General features: G+C 41.8%; 1 long non-coding RNA gene across 1 annotated transcript in view; it reads right to left on the bottom strand.

Annotated features, from left to right (window-relative positions):
- Positions 1 to 317: 317 nt before the first annotated feature.
- Positions 318 to 21,306, bottom strand: part of LOC123377668 — a 68,555-nt gene continuing 47,566 nt past the window's right edge. Inside the window, exons 3-5 of the long non-coding RNA XR_006582266.1 lie at positions 2,080 to 2,169; positions 612 to 670; positions 318 to 532 (exon numbers count right to left, since the gene is read on the bottom strand). This is a non-coding gene — a long non-coding RNA (uncharacterized LOC123377668). The remainder of the gene's footprint in view (positions 533 to 611; positions 671 to 2,079; positions 2,170 to 21,306) is intronic.

Genomic DNA, 21,306 nt, shown 5'->3' with positions numbered 1-21,306 from the left:
TTATGGACTACAGGGTCCATCGGGTTTACAGTCATTTTCTTGTGTCAGGTTGTTTAAATTTAAAGCTAGACCTCCTGCGTATCTCCTTTGTTTAAACGACATCCCAGGTTATTTCCAACAAGGATGGTAATGATAGAAATTGACTCTAAGGAGACACTGTAAAAAAACAGGTATAAGCTTCATCAATATACCTACCTCATTACATGAGCTTAGTTACTGTAGGTGAGCTGAGGATGTCTAATCCACACAAACCATTATGATAACAAAGGATGTGTTTCAAATGCTTTATTCAATGGGCCAGATTTACACTAGGGTCTGCAATGGTGGAAGCCAACAAAAAACTGGCAGAGTGCTCCTAACAGTGGAGAGTCTGCATGGCGGGGAGTAGCAGCTGCTCACTACATCCCCAGTGCAGGATCCACTGGCAGGATTATGAGAGTGCTCCTGGCAGAGACTAAAGCAGCTTTCTTGTGGAGGAACACTGTCTTCCCTCTCTGGGGAGCAAAGTCTCCCTGGGATGCAGCAGCCCTGGCTGGGACAGAGAGATACAAGTTCACCTCCTTGCACCAGTGGAGGTGATCAACAGAAGGTGATCCAATAAAAGATATTACCTCACCCACTTTGTCCTCCTAGAGGTATAGGCACACCCCAAAACCTCTTCATATATGCACTGCAATAAGTTAAAAATAAATGCAATTATATAATCAAAAATTAATTCATAAGGTCATAGCTAAATTGTGCACCCTCTAAAGCAGAGGTGGGCAAACTATGGCCCACAGGCCACCTCCAGCCTGCGGGAGGGCTCCTGGCCCAGGAGGCTAGTCCCTGGCCCCTCCCCTGCTGTTCCCCCTCCTCCCGCAGCCTCAGCTCACTGAGCCGCCGGCACAATGCTCTGGGCAGTGGGGCTATAGCGCTGCCAGCCACTGGTGCTCCAGGCAGCGCAGTAAGGGGGCAGGGAGTGGGGGGGGGTTGGCTAGAGGGCAGGGGAGTTTGGGGTGGTGGTTGGGGGCTGGGGTGTGGATAGGGGGTCAGGGCAGTGAGAGGGTGGGGAACAGGGGGGTTTAATGGAGGCAAGGGTCCTGGGGGGCAGTCAGGAAGGAGAGGGGGAGTTGGATGGGGTGGCAGGAGGGCAGTCAGGGGCAGGAGTTCCGAGGGCGGTCAGGGGACAGGGAGGGGTGGATGGGGCAGGAGTCCTGGGGGGGCAGTCAGGGGCAAGAAGCAGAGGGGATTGGATAGGGGGCAGGGGCCGGGCCATGCCTGGCTGTTTGGGGAGGCACAGCCTCCCCGAACCAGCCCTCCATACAATTTCAGAAACCCAATGTGGCCCTCAGGCCAAAACGTTTGCCCGCTCCTGCTCTAAAGCTTAAGTGCTGGCAAAGCTCTCACCCTTAATTTGAATTGCATGGCAAATCCTTTGACTAGTGTCATTTAATTTTATTTTGCAACTTGTTAATCAGAATCCTTATCTGTTACCTCCACTTTGTTTCTTACTGTGTGCGCACAAACACACAGCATGAGTGGAGGCGTTTGGGCACAGATGCTGTAGACTCAGTTCAGGAAAGTTGATTTTTCTCTTTTAACAGTGAAAGCAAAAAATAAAAGCAGTCAGCCCTCAACAACAAAAATATCAGGACCTAGGAGGCAGGTTATTAATTAAGGTTAATTCCAACCTGATTTTAAATTGGAGGAAACTGGGGATGTGGTGTTTTATTTTTTGCTTTTAGGCCTGGCAAATTTTTCCTCATTTGCATATTTTCAGTTTCCTTTGGGTCCTCTGGTGGTTTATTAACACAGTGCTTTGGTTGGGGGTGGGTATTTCTGTGCATTGTATCCTTTGCTCCACATGAACTTTAATTTTATAAACATAACTATTTTTCTTAAGTATTTTTATTATGCATGTCACCATAGTATCTAGCTGCCTAGTTCAATAACTAAAGAGAATCATACATTGCTTGTCAGTCAACCGGATAACAGTTGGGAGAGTATCTCATGGAAGTAAGGAGAGGGAACAGATTGTGTGCATGTTTGGGTGAAACCTCTATTAATAGAGACAGGCTTGGGTAAAGAAGCACAACTTACATTTTCCTCTAAAAGGAGGAAGGGGAGGACTCATCCATCTTTCTGGCATGAGGTGTTCCATAGCAGAGGCCCTCTGCACGTGTCTTTACCCTGCAACATGAAGATTCACTCTGAGCTCCTTCAAAGTATTCCTGTATTTAGAGGCTTTTTAATGTATGAGCTTTGCTACGGTGCTTGTCATCTAAGGGAGCAGAGAGGGAGAGGGCCCTATGCTCCACTGAGCACAGAAACTGCAGGTCTTACCAGATCTTATACAGGCCAGGCAGTGTGGTGTTACTGAGGAAGCCTTGTGTTTGAATAATTCTGCCATATAAACATCTACTAAGTTGTCTGCTTCTTTGTTATATGGTTCTGAATCCAGTGGAGTTGTAAGATTGTGAGTTTGGGGATCCTTAGAAAATTGCTTGCATTACAATTCCTAGTCTGTGACCATGAAAATGTTTTTGCTTCACTTGTGTTCTATATGTAGCACAGCACTTGTGTCCTTTGTTATCAGAAAATTTGAGTCCTTGTTAATTATGGTAAGAGTGTCATTGGTGTAGGAGCACATTCAGCATCAAACCATGCCTAGACATTTTCAGTACAATGGACAGAAACCTTTGCAAAATTGAATAAGACCACTACAGAGTTAGAGATATCTAGTAAATAAGATTTTGGTTAAAGGAAATAACTGTATCTATGTTGCAACTGATATACAATAGTTTACATGGTAAACAGCCATCCAGGGAACAGATGCTATATTGTTGCAGGAGTGGAGAACAGAATTCAGGAGAGCATTGCCTGAGTTGGGAGTGCAGGACTGAGCCCTATGCAAGAGCTAAGAAGTTATGGATCTTCCTTTGTTCATTTTCATTCAGGGTATGTCTACAACCTGTCAGAGCAAGCCTCCCAGCCCAGGTCCACAGGCTTGGTGTGGTGGGGCTCATGCTAGCACACTAACAATAGCTATGGAGATGCTCTCAATATCATCTCCCCTCTACCCCCTTGTTTGAGAGCCCAAGCTCTAGCCAGAGCCTCAGTATCTACATAGCTATTTTTAGCATGCTAGGGTGAGCTTCATCACCACAAGTGAGAGGGAAGGCTTGCTCCCAGATGCAGTGTAGACATACCCCCTGAACCTCAGAGCTACCCATTAATAAGGCCCTATAGCGCTGGTACTCATATGCTTTATGGACCACTACTAGTCAGTAAATCCCTTCTTCAGGATCCAGAGGATGAAATATTTTTAGAATCAAGTAGTAGGGAGTCTGGGAAAAGGGGAGAAAGGGTGGGATGGGGGGTGTTAAGTCTCCCTCTCTCTCATGTATGAAAAAAAATGGAAAAAACTTCCCAATACCAGCAGTATTTTAATACCTCTATTTTCTAAAACAGATAAGCAAGTTTTCCACATGGCAGTGGATTGTGCATAGTAGTTACACTACCTTTCATTCCACTTTGTAACCTGTAACTATCTCTGAGCAAGATATCTTAGACTTTAAAACTTAAGACATCTGCATCAACAAAGGGAAGGAGGCACTTTCCAATTTAGAATCCTCTATGGAACACATTTGCTATGAAATCAATTGCATTCTGGCTGACAGCAGGAATAACTGATGTGCACCTAACAGACCTGATTGTATCATAGTTTAAATCTGATTCTTTTGCTCTACATTTTCCAATGCCTGCATTTCTGCAAACCTAAGTTTAACAGTATGAGTCAAGCCCTGGTGTTTGCAAAAAAAATTTATGGTATCAAAACAATCAGAAGGTTCACATGCCATATGAAAAAGCAAGCATTCTAAGCATGATTTACATTTTTTTTAAATGAGATATTTTTCACCTAGGTAACTTATTTTGAAACACTCCTGGGAGTAGTTAAATTGATGCAAATAAGGGTCACAGCAGTTCCCACAAGTAGGAGGAGATAGTAAGATGCTGTGCACCATTGCATTGCTTATACTCCTAATTTTATTGCAATGTGCACCAAATTCCTCAGCTATGCGGGAGGACTGTCTCTATTTAAAATAAATAAATACATAAATAAACCCCCCCCACACACACACATACATACACAGAGGAAAACTGTCTGGGGGAAAAAAGACAGCATAGTTTATTTTTTAAAGGATAACAACTGACAAGGGCTAATTCATTGTCCAAAGCTATACACAATTATTAGTTGTAAACACGCTTTTAAAGCTTATCAAATGCTTCTTAGTACCTCCTTGCTGAACATGAGTCATTGGCTATTAGCTCCAAGTATGGCTGTGTCTGAAAATAGAGCATGGGTAGTCATCCTATCCTATGCCTTTCTCAGTGCATTCGCATGCTCTCCATGTCTGGCATCAGAAAATATGAAGGAACAGAAATAAAACCAACTTCTCCCTATTCGCTCATCTTTTATTTAAAACATTTCAGCTGTCCAATAAAGAAGCAGAAGAAATACAAAGGGTGAGATACACAAAAGGATTTAGGTGCTTAAAGGAGCAGTTAAGTGTATCATTTAAGTGCCACTGAGATCATCAAATCCCCCACTGCCACCTAACTATAGGTACCAGAAATCCTTAGGCCCTAATTTTCCACAGTTAAAGTCCCCTAAGTGCCTACATTTCTGCCAGTGACTGTGCATACATCCGCCTTAGGCTAGGCACCTATTTCATGCCTAAGCTCCAATGTGATCCTCAAAACTAGGCATTCCCCACTAATCTCACCTATGGGTCCAATCCAATAGGCATTCTCAGAGTATGACTAATCCCACCCAAAATGGCCAGAAGAGCAGGAGGTTATGTTAGTGTCTTCCCTTAAGTTTTAACCCATGGTGAGTAGCTGGGATGTGGGAGATCCTGGTTCCATTTCCCCTTTGCCTGATGTGGAGAAGAGATTTAAAATTGGGTCTCCCACACCTTAGGTGAGTGCCATAATCACTGGGCTATAGACTAACTCTCTCTCTGGCTCAATGACTATTCTAATATTTATGTTTAGTGGAACAACTTCAAAACAGAAGAGATTGAAAGATCCACCTCAGCCTAGGCTGGAAAAACTGGTACCAGCCTTCCATTTGGGGTAACATATGCGGGGGCCCCTGTTTAGCAGCATCGGCTGTTTGGCAGTTTCTTTAAAATAGCAAATAACCTAGTCAGTGCATACATGACTTACTCCTATGCTCTTACCAATTCATGACAGTTGCTGGTTTCCTGCAATAAATTAAGGAAATAGCTGTGGAGAGGGCCTAATCTAGGTGTAAACATAGGACTTTTGCCCTAGAAACAAGGAACTGCGTTTACATTTCCCTCAGAATAAAAGCCCCAACTCAAATATGGCTCTATCTTCCTCACAACATTGACCAAGTCAACTCTTGAAGACTTCACAGAACAATGAAAATACACTTCCATGACCCAGAAACTTAGAACTGCAAAGACAGGTAGAGGGCTGAAATATATCCATGGGCCTCCTGTGGGCATGTGGTAAATGAATAAAAGGCTCAATTTAATCTCAAGAGAACTGTTCAAAAGGTTCCTTTTAATATTCATGCAAGTTACTCAAATGTATTGAAGAGACTAGGCTGCCGTGGAACTCAAGGACACACAAAGCTGAAAGCATTGTTAGTAATGTGAGACATGTAAGCAGATTTTCAAATGATATTGGTTGCTATTAAAATTAAACCCAGAGGCTGCACTGCCAGCCAGCCAGTCATCATAAAATGCACAGCCAAATGTGTCTATGGAGGACCTGGGTCAGGCACCAGTAGCCAATGACTTTTTGTATTTACAGGATTAGAAAACAAATTAAAGCTAAAATGTACGTGAGCAAAATCTATGTAAGGAAATAATGTCAAACCACTGAAGATAAAACTGAATATTTTGTGTATATTATATATCAGGCATCAGCCTGGCTCCAGCGAGGGTTCACAGCTGTGAGGGGGTGGGGCTTAGCACACACCTCTCTCCGTGGCATCTCTCTATGGCTAGCTTAGACGGCTCCCCATCCAGCATGCTGGCTTTTGTGGATTGCAGTCTAAGGTGCCTATTTCTCCCCATCCAGGCCTATATGCTTGTCTACACTGCAAGGGTAACTTAAGTTATATCTCTAGTGTTGCCCCTATCTTGAGTCCCATTCACATGTAAAACATGTTAACTGGAGGGCAACTGTGTCATTAACTTGAGTTGGCTGCCCTATCCAGGGTATAGGCTGAAGCTCAAGTTAATACAACTTGGCAGCTGCTAACACGACCACTCTGTAGTGTGGATGCAGACTACTGCCACTCCACTGCCTTCCCATCATTCCCCCACTCCTCCCATGCAGAAGAACAACATATTCTCCTACAATTCACTGGGAACAAATTCCTAGAATTCATCTTACTGCAGCATAATGTATCCTGGGATATGCCCCTGGAAGTCCTAGCAACACACAGCAGTGAGTGTAGTACCCATGCAGATGCAGCAGTTCAAATGTTACTTTTCAGACTGGTCACTCTTACTTGAGCTACACTGACTTGAGATGAGTAACTTGGGTGTACATACCCTAAGTTAACTCTGCAACACAGATGCAAACAATGATACTAACTAGTTCCTATGCACTACATGTTGAGAAAGTGTTGTGGGAGGCAGGTTAAGTATTTTGCTGGCAAAAGCTATGCACTCAGACCTTATGTAATCAAATTATTGATCTTCTAAAAACATTTTTTCCTAGAATTTTAAATGCCAAATAGAAACAAAATCTGAAAAAATAGGAAGATTCTTTTGGACCATATTAAAACTTGGGAATGCAAGCACCTGATCCTTGATGTGCAGGTATAGAAGAGAATTCTCTTGCTGAATTCAGCCATTGCAACATAATTCAAAAGTGATTTACAGAAAGAAGTCAGTTATATTAAAATAAAATAATAATGAAAGCCCTTATCCTCTAAAATGTAGGCATGTGCGTAACTTGACCCATGTGGAGTGCATAGGAGTTTGCAGAATCAGGACCAAATATTGTAATATTTTTTTAAACAAGCTCCCCGCACTGAAATGAGGGCACCCAGGCTTATCCCATCTTTAATCTTAACTTTTTTGCCTCTACATTTAAAAGGAGAAACACTCGGTTAATTTTATTTCCCCATATAAAAACACCTTTTGGTTGTTATCTTCAAGGCTGAGTAAGGGAGTTAAGCCCATGACTCCCATGGAAATTAATGAGTTGGATGGCTAATTCCCTTAGTCAGCTTTGAAAACATCAACCACAGGCTACACACACAGGACCCGATCCTGCAGTCTTCTCCACAGAGATGGGACCCGGTGCAGAGCCCCATTGGCTGCACAGCAGTCAATATACACTAGAATATGCACTTCATACACTCAGTGTACTGGTACTACTCACTGGTTCAGTCAGATGATCCTGGCTCCAGCTCAGATAAAAAAAGGGAAACAGGAGTTATCCGAACATGTACATAAAATAGATCAAGACCAACTGTGGCAGGAACTAAACCCTGAATTGCTCTTCAGTGCAGTATGCACATGCAGTCTTTCCCTCCTGGATTTGCAGCTCACTATCTGGCTGTAAAACAGTCTGTGGAAAAGGGGAAGACTTCTTGTCACAGACAAACAAGGAAGGAGAAATTTGCTGCAAAAGCAGAACTACTCCATTTTGTGGGCATGGCCCTGTATGGTTCTCTTAAATACAGGAATGTATGGTTCCCTAAAAACCCCATTTCTTTCTGACATTAGTTCACAAAGTAACATTAATATTCTAACAATGATGCTACTAAGGAAACAAACACCTGGAGTTACATAAGATGTAAAGACCATGGCTAAAGGTTGTTGAACACTAGTTTACATATTTAATATGCTATCTAGATTGCAGCAATGATGTTGAAATAATGCACCAGGAAACATTAGAGCTATGAGGAATTTCCAAATGCCAACCGTGTCAGAGCTGTAGTCATACATGTGTTGATCCAGGACAATGAACAGTTCCTTTTAAAGCTGTCCATAGGGAAATGTGCTGTATCAGCTCCTATGATCTTTCTGAGTACAAATAAGGGCTGGTCTACAAGGTGGAGTGATGCACAGTACAGAGTGTGATAACTAAAGAGCACTAATATGTTGTGCATTAATTGGTCTACACAGATCCTGCTGTGCACACTAAAAGTGTTGTAGCGAATGGTGCTTGACAGGAGGTATTCAGTATCTCACTGCAGTCTTGACCACAGAGGTGGAACTCTTGCCCTGGATCCTACCTGTGTATTCTGGGACTGAGAATTAGACTAGATGACCCATCAGGTCTTCCTTTTCTAATTGTTTGCCCCTGGAGACTTCAGAACTGCCCTTAAATTCACTCTTATCATTTGCCTAGAACTATGGAGATTTTTCTTCTTAAAATAAAAGTATCTTGTTCACCAGTGCCCTGATCCAAAACCCATCAAAGGCAGGGAAAAGATGCTGGACTAAGTCCCCCCACCCCCACGATTTCACTCTGCATTCCTTGCACGTTGCAAATGTGTGCTGATTTCACAAGAAGTTTTGATGCAGGATTGGGCTAAAGGCAGATCACAAGCTCACTGAGCTTTCTCTGAATCTCCCAGTGGAAACATGCTGTAGGGCTGCTGGATTTATTTCATGTACATTTATTTTAAAAGTAATGTATTTGAAATAACCCTAATTGCTTTGTCTCAGTGTTTAATTTTGATAAATGTCTTTGTGAATGCTTCTCCATTTGTTTTTTTGGCTAGATCTCATTATCTGGAAGCAAAATACAATTCCATTAATATTATCACTTAATTAAGAGTACAAACAGAACTCTTACCCATGATAGGCATCTAAAAATATGATAGGAAAAGCCACTTAATGCAATTAAGTTTCTTCTGCATCAGGAAGAAAAAAACACTGATTGTAACTCATTAATTAGCTACTTTACAAAAGCAGCTATTCTCGAAAAGCTGTCATGCACTGAATCGTCCATTTCAGTTGTATTTGGAACATAGTTTATAAAACATTTCAAACATAATATGTCATTTGAATATTGATCACCACAAGTATTTAGCTAGTTATGCCTGATGATCTGTCAAATGAGTTCATCATAGATCACCAAAAGAAGGAGATTTTTAGCTCATTAACTATTAGGGATTGGGGTAAGAATAAGGGAATTTTAATACTTGTAAGAAGTGCCAGAGTCATAGTCCCAGAGATTGCAAGCCCTCCCTTTAGCCACAAAACTGGGACAGCAATTTCCAAGAGCTGTCTTTATCCAAGAACCTGCAATGTGCATTTATCCAAGAACCAAATGAGTCACAGATATTTAATTGGTCTCACCACTAGAAACTATCTCTAGGGTGTGACACTAATTTAATCTGACCCATTTGGTCCTCAGATGATCTGCTGAATCTGGAAACAGAGGGGCTAGTTAGTGCTATAATGATGGTTTAGTGTCTTTATGATATGGACATTTGTCCACTGGCAAAAGACCACCAACTCAAGTCACAGACTGGATGCTGAAAGTGTTTGGTCACTAATAACTTAGGTTGAATATAAATCAGCAACCAGCAATAAGACAGATCTGAGTGAAATTGATCAGAAGAATAGTTTATTCACCAGGAAATGCAGTTTCAGTCAACCCAAAACTATTCACAAATCTGATAAAAGTACACCAAATAGTTTCAGTCACATTTTTTCGAGCTATATTCACAATATGGAGGGAAGAAATAAGGAAGAAGAGAAGGTGCCATTGCCCATGTTCTATCTTTTTGCTCAATGGTTTGCACACTCAGTTGGGAGGGGGAAGACCTGGATTCTAATCCATGCTCTAGAGCAGGGATTGGAACCTGGGTCTCTGTCATCCCAGGTGAAATGTCCTAGTCACCAAGCTATATGCCAGGGATCGGCAACCTTTGGCACATCCCCGCCAGGGTAAGCCCCCTGGTGGGCCAGGTTGGTTTGTTTACCTGCTGTGTCCGCAGGTTTGGCCGATTGCAGCTCCCACTGGCCTTGGTTCACCGCTCCAGACCAATGGTGGCTGCGGGAAGTGGCGCAGGCCAAAGGATGTGCTGGCTGCTGCTTCCTGCAGCCCCCATTAGCCTGGAGCGGCAAATCACAGCCAGTGGGAGCTGCGATCAGCCGAGCCTCCGGACACGGCAGGTAAACAAACCGGCCTGGCCCGCCAGGGGGGGTTACCCTGGCAGGCCGCGTGCCAAAGTTTGCTGATCCCTGCTATATGCTACTGTGGGGTGGGAGTTGGGGGGGTCTCAGTGTCTCCTGTTAAAGCTGTTCCACTTTGAATAAATAATTAAATATAAATTGGAATAGAGACTTAACATCAGGCTTCCCATCCTTCAGGTGAGTTCCCTAACCATAAGGCTATAGAGTCATTCTCAGTCTCTCTCCCTGGCTCAATGACCATTCAAGTATTTCACATAATGTTCAATCTGAATTTTCTTTTCAATTTTTCACAACTACCAGCGAAGTGAAAGATCAGCTATTTACCTACCTGTAGGTAGGCACCACCTTGTCTTTCCAATCCACTGAAAGACTCAATCCCAAAGTACCATCTCTCTACTAGATTACAGGTCTGACTATTAAGAAGTGTGTAAATTTCTTTAGGAAGATCAGTACAGGGAATATAGATAATTATTTTGCCATACCTATCCTCGATAGATATGAGCTCTGTTGGACACCTTGATTAACCTAACTCTGGCAATTTAGCCTGTGAAATGAATAATTTATTAATATGAAAGAAAGAAAAAAAGGAGAGAAAAGTTATATTCATTCCTTATGATTTTAGTAATAGAAATACTAATTGTTAGGACCTTCAGTAATGTGCAGGACACTGGACTTAAATAGTGTGGCAAAACACTTTTGGTGGTGCTAAATTCTGCAGCATAGTGGATTTCTGTAGCAGCTTAAAGTAATTAAAAAACAAAAATAGCCAGATATTGTTATTGGATTAGATACGGAAGTAAATAATACATCCAATATTGTGCTCTAATTCATTGTAATTATACTATTTTCAATATAAATCTCAATTTTTGAAGGTTTTGTAATTTTATTCTGATCCTGAACAGTTAATTTTCAATATTCCACAGTTTAAAAAAATCTTAAATAGCTAAAAGGTCTTTATTGATTTTAAAACAATGGATACAAAAATATACTCAAGAACTATGGACAGACAAATTCTTTACAGGTACAAACCCTTGATTGTTTCCCCAGTTATCTCTCACTGCACCTCTATTGCAATCACATGTACCTCATCTTTACACATCTGTATTCTTCCCATAGTGCTAGTCTTCTTTAGTCATTAATCTTATTTATAAACTGATCATATGGAGCTACTTCTGCCAGTACAACATACCCACAGTGTAAAAGTGGGCTTTTCCATCATCTAAGAATTAATCTCTTTGTACAATGAAGGGCAATTTTTGTCCTTGGGCTAGTTTCTGACACAAGTCTCTATAAGCCTGCAATAACGTTGCATGGAAGAACTCTGAACGCCTAATCTTACACCACTGAAGTCAATGGGAGTTTTGCCACTGAATTAGACCACACGATCAAGCTCTAGGACTCCAACAATCTTCCTCTGAAGAACATTTTGGTTGGGCGGAGGGGGGGGTGAGGACAGTAGCCTTATCTTTCCCCTGAAGACACCTGAGGGGAGAGCAGGCTTGCCATCAGGTAAGATGTTGGATGGAGAGCAAGCCTCTAGCCCTCTCTGCTGCCTCTCCCAAAGCCAACTTGCTTAAATAGGAAAGCAAATAAAATAATCTTCTGCTATTTACTGCTATTCTTATTTGCAAACTTGGTGAGCTTGTGGATAAAAGTTTACAGACCTGCAAAACCAGTGGTTGGAGTGTTGCATATGTAGAAACGTCTGGTGGGTAAGCTTTCAGAAAGGAAATTTTGACAGATAAAAAGAGGATCTGTAATGATAGTGACAGCAGAAAATCCCTCACCTTCTGTATCACCCACCCACCCACCCTCTCTCTCTCTCTCTCTGCAGAATGGAGAAATTTCAGAGACAACCATTATACTATTCCTATCACTTGTGTTTGAAAATGTGCCTGCATAAAGAGGCCATTTTGCACATTTTAGCATCTTTCAAAGTGGAAAAATATACACTGGTCTGAAGCTAGAGAGAAAAGCAACGTTTTAGGGGTACTGAAAGCTTTCAAACAAAATGGTGATGTTAATTTTTGAAAAAAGTTCTCACCACTTTCTTGCCATTCCATTTTATGGGAAACATTAATAAAAGGTCAGGCGCAGCATGTGAGAGGACTGTCACTAGCATACAATGCAAAGTCCATTGCGGTAAGTGAAAAGACTCCCCTTGATTTCAGTGGGATCAGACCCTGAAAGTACAAGTGACTAGCACACTAGTCACTATTACATGGATAAGCATCAATGCTTTTGAGGAACAAATTTCTCCTCTAATAGCTTCATTGGCTTTACCTGGATCTGTGAGGGATTGTGAATTAGATAAGCTCTTTGGGGCATGAACAGTCTGTGATGGGTTCCCCCGGGGTGCCACTTGGAATTGGGGTACCACTGAGCCTGCCTGACCCACCAGCCTGGGCTCCCTTTCACGCTGTGGTGCTGTGATAAGTTGCCAAGCTCGCACTCCCCTCTGGAGCACACCCTCCTCTGGAGCATAAACCCAAAATTATACCATCTTGCACAGCACAGGGAACTGTACAGCGTACACTCATAAAATTCACCCCCTCCCTCAATGTGGAGAGAGAGAGATATGCAACAGCTTTCTGCCCCAAGTTATAATTTCCACACCGTGGTTTAGACAAAACAAAAACAAGTTTATTAACTACAAAATATAGATTTTAAGTGATTATAAGTGATAGCAAACAGATCAAAGCAGATTTTAGTAAATAAACAAAACTGCAAACTGAGTTTAACACACTAGATAGGTACGATATGAATTAGCAAATTCTCATCCTAAGTGATAAACAGGCTGGCGGATTCTTAAGGCACAAGTTGCCTTGGCTTTCCCAAGTTTTCACACACAGGCTAAAAATCTCTCTAGCCTGGGATCATGACTTCCCACAGTTCAGTCCTTGCCCCTCAGGTGTTTCCAGGTGGGTTGTTGTAGGGAGAGTGAGGGTTCCCCACCCATGATGTTATTCTCCCCTTTTTATATCTTCTTCCTATTTGCTGGAAAGCCCTTTTGCTGTGACCTGGGCCAAACAGTTCCCATTATGTAGTGCTATCTCTGAGGGGTTTCTATTGTACCTAGGGGAAATCCCTGTGCTTGTGTGCATTTTCTCAATAAGCCATTAACATTGTTTGGCCGTTTGATTGTTGTACCTGAAAGGCTGCTTGTGGGCATTTTCAACCTCACATGGTTCAGTAACACATACATAGCCAAACTTCATAACTTCACATATGATGATAGCACATACAATCCAATGAGATATTACTATCTAGCAGATCAAGACTTTTTGAATGATACCTCACAAGGCGTACTTTGTATAAAACATATGTAACCCTTCTGCTGAGCCGAAACGATAGCAGCAAGGGCCAGGTTCAATACATAGGGGTCCCTTCCCCACAACATAATGCAAAACCAGCTCGAGCCCCCACCCAGTGACCTGGGAAAATCTTACACACACCCCTGGGCGCCTCGAGGAGGCAATACTTCCCCTCTCACAAGCACAGAGTCTTGGTGTAACAGAAAAGATTTAATTACATAAGATAAACAACAAGCAGCATGAAATTTGGAAAATACCTCAACTGGAGTTCATAGGTCAAACCGTGAGCAAAGACCCACCCCAGCAACTTGGGCCGTGTCCTTCTCTCTGGGCCCTTGAGTCCAGCAACCCCCCTAAATCACCCACAGTCCCAAAAGTCCCACAATTCAAAAGTCTCTGTCCCGGGTCAGGCAGCCCAGAGTTCAAGAGTCTCTTTGCAGAGGTCCCCCTCCCCAGCCTAGGTAGAAAGGGGCACCTTACGTGGTTCGGGGCCAGCTGCCCTGCCTCTTCGTGGGGTTCTGCTTCCACTAGTCGTCCCCGCAAACAGCTCAGCTCCGCTTACTCTGTGGCCTGCTCCACTCTGCCAGCTGCTCTGGTCCACCAGCTGTCCTGTGATCCGCTCCAGCCGTCCTCACGAGCTGCTCAGCTCCACTCACCCAGTGGCTGCACAAACTGCTCCACTCTGCTCTGCCAGTATTGCTTCAGGCTCCCCCACTCATCAGCACAGTGCTCTCAGCTCAGCAAGTCCAGCTCTTCAGTGATTTCAGCTCCACTCATTAGCACAGTGCTCTCAGCTCAGCAAGTCCAGCTCAGCAAGTCCAGCTCTTCAGTGATTTCAGCTCATAGTAGGGGAGCCCCAGTGAATTCAGCTCAGTAACCTGCATCTAGATTCTTAAGGGAATCAAAAGTTAACTCTGACATTCCACAGTGGAGAGAGGCACAGGTGGAACTGGTGCTTCTGGCTCACACAAGGAGCCTGCACCACCAAGTACAGATACTGGCCCCCAGCCTCTCTCCTCTCAATGGGTTTTGGAACCCATGTGCCCCATCTAGCAAGCGCTATCCAGCTGACAATGAAACCCCCCATCACAAGACAATTTTGTAGTTCCCCATTTACCCAATCAGGGTGACAACATTTCATTCCTCCTGCCCCAATAACAACGAAATTGGGGGCTCCCACAGCTGTGAAAGTAACCATCCCATGCTGCTTTGCGGTATGCTAAGTGGGGTGGGAGTGCCCATGCAAATAACCGAAATACCAATGCAACACTTTCCGCACTCCCCATAATTTACCACCAGATGTCAGGGTAGAGCTCATCCTGACTCTGCTTACATCCTCCCCCCAGCCGAGAATTTGTCCTCCCGACAAATCACAACTTACTGGTTCCCTCCAAAGGGCCTCAGATAGCCCACTTTAGCTTTCACAAACCTGTGTGCTAAATGTATTGGCTCCTCACTAATCACCCCAGGTGCATCGTAAGTTAACCGTTTCACTGGTCTTATTACCCTGTCTCGCCTATTGAGAATCTCTATTGCCGTGGTAAGGGGGACATCCTGTTGAGTGACAGATGGGGAAGTTTCCTGTGAGTTCCCCTCGGATACTGGCATAGGCCCCTGCATTTCTAGTTCTAACAGTGGGGGGTCGAAGGTGCTTGGGACATCTTCCATCTCTATGTCGCCACTGTCCAATAATCTGTGTAAGTCATCACACGGGGGTTCCACCAGTGGCTCAGGAGTGTCAGGAATGGGCCTAAATACTTCTGCCATAGGGTTTAGGGCAGAAGAGGAGGTACTCTCTTTGGATTCAGCTGATTGAGACTTAAATCTCGTCTTCATCCTAGGATACACCCTGGTTGTGTCTTCCTCCTCAGACTCACTCTCAGATGTGCTGAGTAGGGGTAGGTTAGCTGCAGGGGGCCGGCTGTCCACGTTGGAAGGTGGCTTTGGTACAGCACCTTCGTTCAGCCCAGTTGCCCTGTTGTGGCCCATCTCATAAGGGCTGCCCACCAATTCCCCCACCGGGAGCAAAAGGTTTCTATGCACAGTCTTTGTCTGCCCTGGACCCTCTTCAGGTTTGATTTTGTAGACCGGCAGGTCTCCTAGCTTTTCCATCACCAAGTACGGTATTGCCTTCCATCTGTCAGCTATCTTGTGTTTGCCAGCAATACCCAAATTTCGCAGTAGGACTCTGTCCCCTGGCTGGAGCTCTTGCAGACGTACCCTAGCATCATATCGATGTTTGTTGCGGTCTGCGTTCTTCCGAGCTGCAGATGCAGCTAAGTGATAAGCATCCCGCAGCTTTTCTCATAGTAGGGGAGCCCCAGTGAATTCAGCTCAGTAACCTGCATCTAGATTCTTAAGGGAATCAAAAGTTAACTCTGACATTCCACAGTGGAGAGAGGCACAGGTGGAACTGGTGCTTCTGGCTCACACAAGGAGCCTGCACCACCAAGTACAGATACTGGCCCCCAGCCTCTCTCCTCTCAATGGGTTTTGGAACCCATGTGCCCCATCTAGCAAGCGCTATCCAGCTGACAATGAAACCCCCCATCACAAGACAATTTTGTAGTTCCCCATTTACCCAATCAGGGTGACAACATTTCATTCCTCCTGCCCCAATAACAACGAAATTGGGGGCTCCCACAGCTGTGAAAGTAACCATCCCATGCTGCTTTGCGGTATGCTAAGTGGGGTGGGAGTGCCCATGCAAATAACCGAAATACCAATGCAACACTTTCCGCACTCCCCATAATTTACCACCAGATGTCAGGGTAGAGCTCATCCTGACTCTGCTTACACATATCCTAATTACATGACCATGATGAATATTGGGGTGCCAACGTGTCACACAGTCTTTTTGTCTTGTGCTTGTACAACACCTAGCACAATTTGCTCCTGGTCCACGACTGGGGCTTAAAGTCTCTACAAATAACAACACATCCAGGTATTATGGTGTTGTTTTGATTACTGTGGAAAAGTGCAGTGGATGGGGTACTGTCTTCACGAATACAAGGATTCTAGGCGAAATATATTATCCTGTCATTTTTTGTTTGCTGAATTCATCATGAAACTAAGGGGCAATGTCTGTTAAATTTTGGTTTGATGTTACAGATATAAATATTTATGTCTGTCCATGAAGCACAGATAGAACCTGCTTGATATGTCACAGGATGCTGTAGTCTATTGCATCAATAGAACCTGATATCTTGTTTCCTAATATGACACAGTAATTTAGTGAGCAAGACAGTCAGTAATATTTGGAAATGACAAAGTATCCTGTAAATGCCTTGATCTGAATAACATTGTCTTTTTATTGACAGAATAAAATGTAAAGTATAACTGATATTTTGTTTTGGTCCTAACATATAACACATGTTCTTTATTGGAGCTAAACATTTTAGTGCCAAAATTCCTAATGTGAATATTTATCATTTATCATTGCAAACTGATAAAAGTGGGACAGATAAATAACTACTGATCTATTTTTTGCAAAGTACAGAATAAAAGAAGGCTTTGTTATCACTGAGACACTTTCTAAATTCAACTGAAAAAACTTCCCAAACTGTAAACTATATCATGCCATTAATTTTTAAGCAGAATTTCTCACCGGAAAAAAAATGGAGAGTTCAGCTTAAAAAGTGATGGCATGGTCCTTTCAATATCACACTCCTTCCCTCAGTAATGAATTATAGCATTTAGTAACACAAAATGTCTTTTTATTGCCTGTTGTACTATCTGCTCTAATTTAAGAAGGTGGCTTTACTGTTTAGTTCTACCATGTTTGTTACCCCATCTTTCTTGGTGGACAGGATATAAGTAATAATTACTGATATTTTTACAAGGATATTAAACCTAATGCTTCAGCCTATGTCTAAACTGTAATTAAAAACCTGTGGCTGGCCTGTGCCAGCTGACTCAAGATTGTGGGGGTCAGGCTGTGGGGCTGTTTAATTGCAGTGTAGACCTCCAGGCTTGGGCTGGAACCTGGGCTCTAGGACCATGGGAGAGTCTCAGAACTGGCTGCAGCCCAACCCCGGAAGCCTGATCTCCGTGAGCCAGAGTCAGCTGGCATGGACCAGCCACGGGTGTCTAATTGCAGCGTAGACGTATCTAGAGATACCAGGATGACACTTAATATGGGGTACAGATTTCCACAGGGCCCTTTCACCTTCATCTGGTACTGGCCACTTCAGAGACCGGATATTAAATAGGACAAAACAGACCTTGGGTTTGATGCAGTAAAGCAATTCTTGTGTTTCTATGATGCCCACAAATTTGTATATAGATAAATTTATGCCAAAAGAATACCTAAAAAAGAAAGACATGAAGCATCTTCACAGGGTACAGAAACACCCTGTACAAATGAGGAAATGGAGGCATAATATATGTGAATTGATCAAGACCTCAAAGCAAGACAATGACAAAGCTGATAGAGAAATCAGGAGTTCCAGGCCCAATCTCAGACAGATTTATAGCCTCATCTCCATACCAAACAGGTTCTATCAAGTTTAGATAAGCATCTGAGCCAAACCTCTGAACATTCTGAAACTCTTCCATCATAACCATCAAAAATATTGCACTTATAAGCCAAATTTAATGTTTATTATCAATAAATCTTAGAACACTGAGGAAATTCCAGAAGACTGGAAGAAAACTACCATTGTTTCAATATTTAAAAAGCATAAACAGGAAGATCTGGATAATTGCAAGCCTGTCAGCCTGATCCCAGGCAAAAGAACCACAAGAAAACTGAAGCTAATACAGGACTCGATTAATAAAGAATTAAGGAGGATAATCAACATGGATTAATGGAAAATAGATTCTGTCAAACTAACAATTTCCCCCCCCCCCATGAAACTACAAGTTTAATTGATAAAGGTAATACTGTTGATGTAGTATACTTAGACTTCTGTAAAACATTTTACTTGGTATCGCATGACATTTTGATTAAAAACAAGAATAATATGTCAACACATTGAATGGATTGAAAAATGACTGACAGGTCTCAAAATATAACTGTAAATGGGGACTCTTAATTGAGTGGGTGAATAAAGCCAAATTTAAAGTTATACATCTAGAAACAGAGAACATAGGCCATACTTACAGGATGGGAAACTATTCTGGGACGCAGTGATGCCAAAAAAGACTTGTGCTGAGCTGATTATCCACCATAACCTCCAAGCTTCCAATGTGAGACTGTGTCTGAAAAGGCGAATGTGATTCTTGGATGCATAAATAGGGAAGCCTCAAGTAGGAATAGGGAAGTTATATTACATCTGTATTTGGCACTGACACGACCACTGCTGGAATACTATGTCCAGTTCTGGCATGCACAATACAAGGATGTAGATAAATTGGAGAGGATTCAGAGAAGAGTCAGAGAATAATTAAATGATTGGAAAATATGCCTTGCAGTGATAGACTCAGGGAGCTGAATCTATTTAGCTTAACAAAAAACACAGTTAAGGGTGACTTGATAACAATTTATAAGTACCTACACAGTAAACAGAATTTGATAATGGATTCTCCAGTGCAGCAGACAAATATAGCAAGATACAATGGCTGAAGTTGAAGCTAGACAAATTCAGACTGAAAATAAGGCCTAATTTTTTCGATAATTAGCTATTGGAACAAATTACCAAGGATTGTGGTGGATTCTCCACCACAAGCAATTTAAAATCAAGATTAGATTTAAAAAAAAGATATGATCTATTTTATACAGGAATTCAGCAGACTCCTTCGCAGTGTGATATACAAGAAGTCAGACTAGATGATAGCCTTTTAAGCTACGAATTTTTTCTTACTTGGAAGAGGTTTAGGCTGAGACTGTTGTGACAATTTTCAGGTAAGAAGTGTTTGTAGAAATTTAAATGGCTGAAAATGAGGATTTTCAAAGAGCCTGCCTTCTCAGCAGCTATAGCAGTGTGTGTTCGCATGTTAGCTGAAGCTATGCGTGTCCTCATGTTGTTGGTGGGGAACGAGTATTTTTCTTCTTTTCAAGAGGATAAGGTGAGGAAGAGATTTGTCAATATACTTCAAGTGCAGATTTAGAGCCCCATTCCAGCAGCTTTATCAAGCTCAGCAGCACCTTTTTCTACAAGTAGCTCCAATTCAATCCATTGGTCAATTTCAATGGGGATACTCATGATTATACGCAACATGAAAAAAAGTGACAAACAGAAAATAGTTGTCCAGTCTATTTTAGCACATATTTGTTGTAGTACCAAAAAAAAAAGTGACAATTCAGAGTAGTGTATGAAAAAAAATCTCATTCAAAATAAATGTTTTCAATTTTTGTTAATTCTGTCTTATCCACTTTCTGTGTTGTAAAGAAGTTTCCCTAGGAGTGAAAAAGATAGCTTGGGAAGATTTAAAGATTTTTAATAGACGAGTGTATTTTCACAGAAAAACATGGTAGTGCAATTATCCCAAAAATACTATTAAAAGCCAGCATTAAATTCTTTTATGAGGCCAATGAAGACTTCAGTTATGAGCTTTTAGAACTGCTGGGACAAAAGAGCACCATTATCATTGGCAGTTACTGGAGGCAATCATTTAATCTCCTTAACAAACTTCTACGTTTTCTGAACTGTCCTTTCAATGGAGCTATCTTCAGTTTTATCCACTGTAAAACATTGTCCAGTCTTATTCACTAGTATAAATTAGATGGTAAAGGGCATAAAAATACATTAAATAAGGAACTCATTTCAAAGAAATTAACTAAGATGGTTAAATATATAGGTATCCAAAATCATCAACTTGGAAGGAAGTCACATTATAGAAATTTTTGTGTAAAAAAAAAAAGACAACAGTTTGCTTTGGATGAACAAAATGATGAACTCTTTGGGCCAGGACCATCTTTGTTCTGTGTTTGTGCAGTGTGTAACAATAGGATCCTGGTCCATACTTGGAGGTCTTAGGCACTGTGGTAACACAAATAATTAATTATTCAGAAACAAACAGGTTAAATGAATAATTGTCAGACCATGGGCTGTTAATGAAACATTCACTGTGACAATTCATTAGTATTGTTGGTCACATGAGATTTTCAGATTTTTCCATTGACTAAAACCTTAAAAGGAAACATAAAATTAATATGATGAACTTCCAAAAAGTTTCAAAAATTGTAATAGCTTTGTGAATATTTGAAAGACTAGGAGCAGACCTAACAAATGTTAATAGTACCCCTACAAAATCAGTGAATATATTACACATACACTCACATCTCTCTACATGTGAATATTGTGAAATACTTACTAGACTAGCAATTTCTTATTCAGAAGAAGCTTTATACTAGACATCGTGGGAAACCTTAAAAAGTTGAAAGTTTTAATATGATTCATTCAAGAACCCTAAGTCTCAGAAACTTATCCAGATCTCTTGTGCTTAGAAAACTGGGTGGCAAATCTTTATAATAATAAGATCTCTAGAATATCTTATGTCTGGCTGTGCCAGACCTGCCACAAAATCAGCTTTCCATGTGGTATTTCAGCACTTCTAATTCCAGTGTTCTCTGACACTTCAACAGAGATATGCAAAAAAGAAAACTAAACTGTTACAAAAATGTTCAAACCTCAAACTAGATTGGCTTCGTGTTTTAGATGAAGGGAAGTTGCTTATCTTATTCAAACCATCTTCTTATTTTGAGATGTTTACTGTTAGAGGTTTATATATATATACAATTCCATTACCTCTCTCCATGCAGATCATTTAAAAATAGTTTATGGCTGGACAAAATATAATGCAAACAAGGCAACTATAATAGAGATATCTAAATTGGTTAACTTCCATGAATAGTATCCCCA

This window comes from Mauremys mutica, chromosome 9, assembly GCF_020497125.1.
Source record: "Mauremys mutica isolate MM-2020 ecotype Southern chromosome 9, ASM2049712v1, whole genome shotgun sequence".
Lineage (NCBI taxonomy): Eukaryota > Metazoa > Chordata > Testudines > Geoemydidae > Mauremys > Mauremys mutica.
This window is presented reverse-complemented; position numbering and strand designations above follow the sequence as displayed.